This window comes from Vulpes lagopus, chromosome 9, assembly GCF_018345385.1.
Source record: "Vulpes lagopus strain Blue_001 chromosome 9, ASM1834538v1, whole genome shotgun sequence".
Taxonomy (NCBI): domain Eukaryota; kingdom Metazoa; phylum Chordata; class Mammalia; order Carnivora; family Canidae; genus Vulpes; species Vulpes lagopus.
This window is the reverse complement of record NC_054832.1, coordinates 37372099-37378347: the sequence shown is the minus strand read 5'-3', so window position 1 is coordinate 37378347 and position 6249 is coordinate 37372099. Positions and strand designations below refer to the sequence as shown.

The window sequence follows — 6249 nt, the reverse complement described above, 5'->3', positions numbered from 1 at the left end:
CATACAGTCCTATTTTAAGAGATTCTATTTATTTTTAAGTCAAATAAAAATTTTCCCTGCTCTTTAAAGTACCTGACTGGCAAGACAACTTTTATGGCATCCATTTATAGAAAAAAAAGAAAAAGAAAAGAACACACAATTCTTTTGGTGGATTGAGGTTTGAATACCACAGCTCTTGGAGACATAGAGATCTAGAGCTTAATTTGGAGTTTATTTTTTCACCTACTTACTTGCTATCTTCTTAAACATGTTAATTTTTATCTGTTTTATTTCTTCTTTTTCAGTGTAATTACATCATCTCCATAACCAGGAGAATTGCTGCCTGCTCCTCAGTTCTGTATCATTAATGAAGATCTTTGTCTGTTGGATTTCCTTAGTACAGGTTAGTACTTGACTTTTAGTTTGCTCAGAGTCATTATCAGGACTTTTCTGACTGTACTATCAGTGCTTTCTTTCTTTGTTTTTCATGTGGTAATTTCTTTCCTTTTTTTTTTTTTCTTTTTTTTTTTTTTTGAGCAAAGAGAAGTGTATTAAGCAGAGATACAGAGAAATCTCTCAAAAGTTAGAGGGGTCCTGACAGGGTTGCCCTTTCCTAAAATTTTTGTATTGTATTTTCCCATTTCTGTTCTCTTCTTTCATAGAGGTTCTAATAAAAACCGAGCAACCAACCAAACAAAACAAATGAAAACTCCTTCCTGCTTCCTGAATACTTTGACTTTCTCATATTTAGTTTCCCTTTTATTTCATTCCTTAATTATTATTACTTTTGAAAATTATTTGGCATCTCTTTTAATTTCATCAGGTCATACTCTATTCCTAATAATTCTCAAATCTGCAACTTCTGTATCGGTACAGTTTCCAGCTTCTAACAAAGTAGTCCATCTAAAACACAAATATGAACAGATCACTTGCCCTAAGAAACCATTTAATAATTCTCCATCACCTGCAGTAGAAAATTAATCTTAGCACGGAATACAATGTTCTAGCCCCGGTCTACCTTCCTGACACTTATTTTGGTAATATGAGATTTCACGTAATCCCCAGAATTTACTATGCTGTTTTCTCACCTCTGTACTTTGGCTCATGTTTTTCTTTACCTAAAACTTTTTCTTACCCTTTCTTTGCCTAGCTAGGAAAGAAGGCATTTATCTTTCAAGACTCTCCTTGGATATCATTACTTCCAGGAAATCTTACTGGTGAGTCATGTGACCCCGTCTCCTTGCAGTCTTTCCTTAACTCTTCTAGATCTTATTTATCTGTTGCTATCATTCACTTAAGAATGAGCATCTTGTGGGGCCAAATTTGTAGTTGGTTTTGTGACAGAAAGTATTGTTAAAGGTATCTGTTGAGGGGCAGCCTGGTGGCTCAGTGGTTTAGCGCTGCCTTCAGCCCGGGGCCTGATCCTGGGGTCCCGCAATCGAGTTCCGCGTCGGGCTCCGGCATGGAGCCTGCTTCTCCCTCTGCCTGTGTTTCTGCCTCTATTTCTCTCTGTGTGTCTTTCATGAATAAATAAATAAAATATTTTTTAAAAAGTATCTGTTGAACTTTTTTCAATTCTGTGTAAAAAAAAGTTGAAAGAGTTAATAAAAAAACTACACCAGACAAAAGCACATCACAGGCTTCTGATAGCTTTATTATCACAAGCAACTGATCCAATAGGCTAGACTTCTAACTTTTTCCTATTCTGAATCCATTCATAATGAGGGAGTGAGCCACAGCATTACACCCTGAAAATTCTGGATCAAAGCAGTTTCTCTGTTTGCAATTCCAGTTTCTCTGGAACTGTCTGACTTGGACAGTTTTGGCATGAGTAATAAACTCTCAGATTATTTTAGAAACGATGAGCTCTGTGCAGCAGGTGTACTTCCCAGTGTATGCTGACAACAGAAAGAAAAATATAGCTGATTCCAGTTCCAGAACAACCTCAGTCTCTAGTCATTCTCCAAAAGCCTTTGGCAGGAGATATATTGGAATGCTCTGACTGTCCATGTTCTTGGAAAGATGGCAGTGGGAAAAAAGTTGCTTTCATCAGGCAAGTGTTCTTCATTTCTAAGTTCAAAAAGTTTAACCTCTCAAAGAATGTTTAAAAGACAACAGAACTTTAAGCATGTCCAAGAAAGTACATTAATAATAGTCTCTGCTTCCACTCATTCTCATACAACTTAACTTATTCCCCAGCTATTTTTGGGAGAAGAATTTCCCTAGTATTCATAGGAAGTAAGCATTTTAAAACTCATGAAGCTTGCTGTAATGAGCATGGGGTGTTATACGTAAGTGATGAGTCACTAAATTCTACACCTGAAACCAATTTTACCACATATGTTAACTAACTAGATTTTAAATAATAACTTGAAAAAAACTAAAATGAGGCTCATATACATTTTGAAGGGTACACATGCTCTTGTCATTTATTTTTAGCAGGAGGGATGAAAGTAAGAAACGTTCTATAGTTCATTGAAACAGTTCTCCAGTGCATATTTGCTACATTGCTCAATTAATACTATTTTTTAACCAATTAATTAGGAGCATATGAAATTATCCAATGTTACGACAGAGAAATAATCACCTTTTTAGATATAGTTAAAATTTATTTAGGGTTGGCTAATAATACTGATTACTATTTGATGCTATATGTAATTTTTCTACATCAATGTTGTCCAATAAAACTTTCTGCTATGATGTAAATGTTCTGTGTGGTCCAATAGGGTAGCTAATAGCTACGTGGAGCTACTGGGCATTTAAAACGTAGCTAGTGTGAGTGAGGAACTGAATTTATAATTTTATTTAATTTTAGCTAAATATAATTAATTAAATTAATTTTAATTAAATTTAAATAGACACATGTGGCTAGTGGCTACCATGTTGGACAGTGCAGATCTAGGGCATACAATGCCAGCAGTAAAGTTTTTAAATTTATTTTTAAATTTATTTTGGATGTTATTTATTTATTTGACAGAGAGCACAAGCAGGGGGAGCAGCAGGCGGAGGGAGAGAAATAAGTAAGCTCCTCTTCATGGAGCAGGGAGGCTGACATGGGGCTCGATTTTAGGACCCTGGGATCACAACCTGAGCCAAAGGTAGACACTTAACTGACAGAGCCACCCAGGTGCCCCAGTAAAGTTGTTTTTTAATAAAATACTTGGGTACAAGGAAAGTATCACCCATAATCAGATGATCCATTCTCTCCAATGCTGATTACATGTCTTCCTCTTAGTTTCCTAATGCAAATTTTTGTGTCAATATATCTTCATGGCTTGAAAAACTCTTTTTTAAAGTTTTTATTTCAAATCCAGTTAGTTACCATACAGTTTATATTTCAAGCATACAACATAGTGATTCAACACTTCCAAATATCACCTGGTAGTCATCACAAGTGCACCCCTTAAGCTCCAACACCTATTTAACCTATCCCCCTTATCTCCTCTCTGGTAACCATCAGTTTGTTCTCTATAGTTAAGGGTGTTTCTTGGTTTGCCAAGACAATCCAAGCATTATTTGTAGCTTTGAAATTAGAATAATTTAAGTGCTTAACAATGGAGTTAAACATAGGTTAAATAAATCCTAGAAGTTATATTATATAATTGACTATTACAGATTTAAGGTAACAAATGCTTACTGACATAGAAGAGTATTCTTCATATATTATTTAAAAATTCATTTGTTATGAAAACTCATTTATGATAGTTATTCTTCACATAAAAGGAAATTAAACTACCTATTTAATTTAAAGAAAAATGAATACCTGTGTTTCTATCACCCACTTACTAAAATGAACATTATCAAAAGAAAAATGAACACTACCAGTTTCTTTAAATATCCCTATATGACATCGTATGATGGTAAGTGCAAGAAACAAAAAAGCATCTTAGAATATCATAAAAATGATAAAAGTATTTTCAGTATAACTTAATTCAGTGAAAAGACAAATGTAGAGTGGAAGATGGGAGATTTATACACTAAGATGTTAGCAGTTTTTACCTCAGGTTGATGGCATTGAGGGTGAATATAAATTTTAAATTTCTAATTTATGTTTCATTCCTTTGCAATGAACATTTTTAGGTTTGTAATAAAAATACATAACAGGGGCAGCCCTGGTGGCACAGCGGTTTAGCGCCTCCTGCAGCCTAGGGTGTGATCCTGGAGACCCTGGATCGAGTCCCACCTCAGGCTCTCTGTATGATGCCTGCTTTTCCCTCTGCCTGTGTCTCTGCCTCTCTCTCTCTCTGTCTCTATGAATAAATAAATAAAATCTTTAAAAAAATACATAACAAATGCTTTATATATACATGTAACTTTATCATTATCTTCAGTGAAAAAGGGAGATTGAAAAGTCAAGAAAATCCTTTATTTTCCTTGAAGGCTAGGAAGATTATCATCAGAGACTGGAAAAGGATTGTTTATGATTCACCATCAAACAAAAAGGTCTTTAATAATCATTCTTAATCAACATAACAATATTATCCTTTTTGGTAAAGCTCTGTATTAAGTGAATAGTGCAAAAGAACCCTAAGTATGTACGTGTCCTGAGTGTTCAGATTAGACAGAGGAGATTCTTTCTAGTTGCAATGGCAAATAGCTTATCAAAGAGGAAGGCTTTGATTTGGACTTTAAAGGAAACAGAAGATTTAGATCAGCATTGACAAACTCTTTGGCCTTGGGACTCTTAAAATGCTCTTCAAAATTATCGAGGACCCCAAAGAGTTTTTGCTTACATGGGTTCTATCTCTTTGTATTTATCATATTAAATTAAAATCAAGAAAATCAATAAATATCTATTTTTTAAAAAGATTTTATTTATTTGGCAGAGGCTTCTGGGAGTTTTTCTTTAAAGCATAAAAGATGATAACAGCAGCTAGGCCAACTTTTGAACCTGCAAGAGGTGGGAGAGGAAAAGGAGAAGGTGATTTGAGCCAACTCTCAAAGTAAGTATTCAGTAGAGACCTACCTTCTCATACAAAGATAAAATATAGACAAATGACTCAGGATGTCCCTGAAGAGGGTCACAACCATGACTTCAGGAAGGAGCTGGAAGAGAGAGAGCAAGCTGCTGCAAGAGAAAAAAATAGAAACCGTCCAACAAGAAAACATACAACCTCCTCGTCGGTGTCAAAGAAGCCTCTGTTAGACCAGATTCCTGCTGCCAACCTTGATGCAGATGATCCTCTAACAGATGAGGAAGACGAGGATGAAGATTTTGAAGAGGAGAGTGATGATAATGACACTGCAGCTCTTCTTGCAGAACTAGAAAATTTTTAAAAAGAAAGAGCTGAAGAGGGATCCCTGGGTGGCGCAGCGGTTTGGCGCCTGCCTTTGGCCCAGGGCGCGATCCTGGAGACCCAGGATCGAATCCCACATCGGGCTCCCGGTGCATGGAGCCTGCTTCTCCCTCTGCCTGTGTCTCTGCCTCTCTCTCTCTCTCTCTCTCTCTGTGACTATCATTAAAAAAAAAAAAAAAAAGAAAGAAAGAAAGAGCTGAAGAGCAGGCCAGGAAGGAACAAGAACAGAAAGCTGAAGAAGAAAGAATATGTATGGAAAATATTTTGAGTGGAAACCCTCAATCTCATTGGTCCATCCCAGCCTCAGGCCAACTTCAAAGTTAAAAGAAGGTGGGACGATGATGTTGTTTTCAAGAACTGTGCAAAAGGTGTAGATGATCAGAAGAAAGACAAAAGATTTGTAAATGATACACTGCGATCTGAATTTCACAACAAGTTCATGGTGAAATATATTAAATAGTACAGTTTTATGTGCTTAATTAAAGACGGTAAGGTGTAAACGATCATTCTCACTTTGTTCTGTTTTTCTCTTTCCCCTCTAAATTGTGTATAGGCTTCCCTAATTTTAAGTTCCAAACTACCTTTTTATAACCTTATTTGATGAGGACTTGGGAATTGGTTTAACCTAGGTTCCATCCTCTGAATATTTCCAGTAATATGCTTTCCTTTTAATATGGGAAAGGGAATCTTCTTGTAATAAATATTTTCAAAACTTGAAATATCTAAAAAAAAGATTTTATTTATTTATTCATGAGAGACACACAGACAGAGGCAAAGACAAAAGCAGAGGGAGAAGCAGGCTCCCTGCGGGGAGCCAGATTTGGAACTTGATCCCAGGACCCCGGGATCAAGCTCCAAGCAGAAGGCAGATGCTCAACCACTGAGCCACCCAGGCATCCCAATAAGTATCTATTAATTTATTTTAAAATAAATTACATGTTAACATAAATAATGTATTCTTATGAAAAATAAC

General features: G+C 35.9%; 1 pseudogene; it reads left to right on the top strand.

Moving 5' to 3' along the window:
- Positions 1-4839: 4839 nt before the first annotated feature.
- Positions 4840-5906, top strand: LOC121498661 (annotated as a pseudogene).
- Positions 5907-6249: the final 343 nt, after the last annotated feature.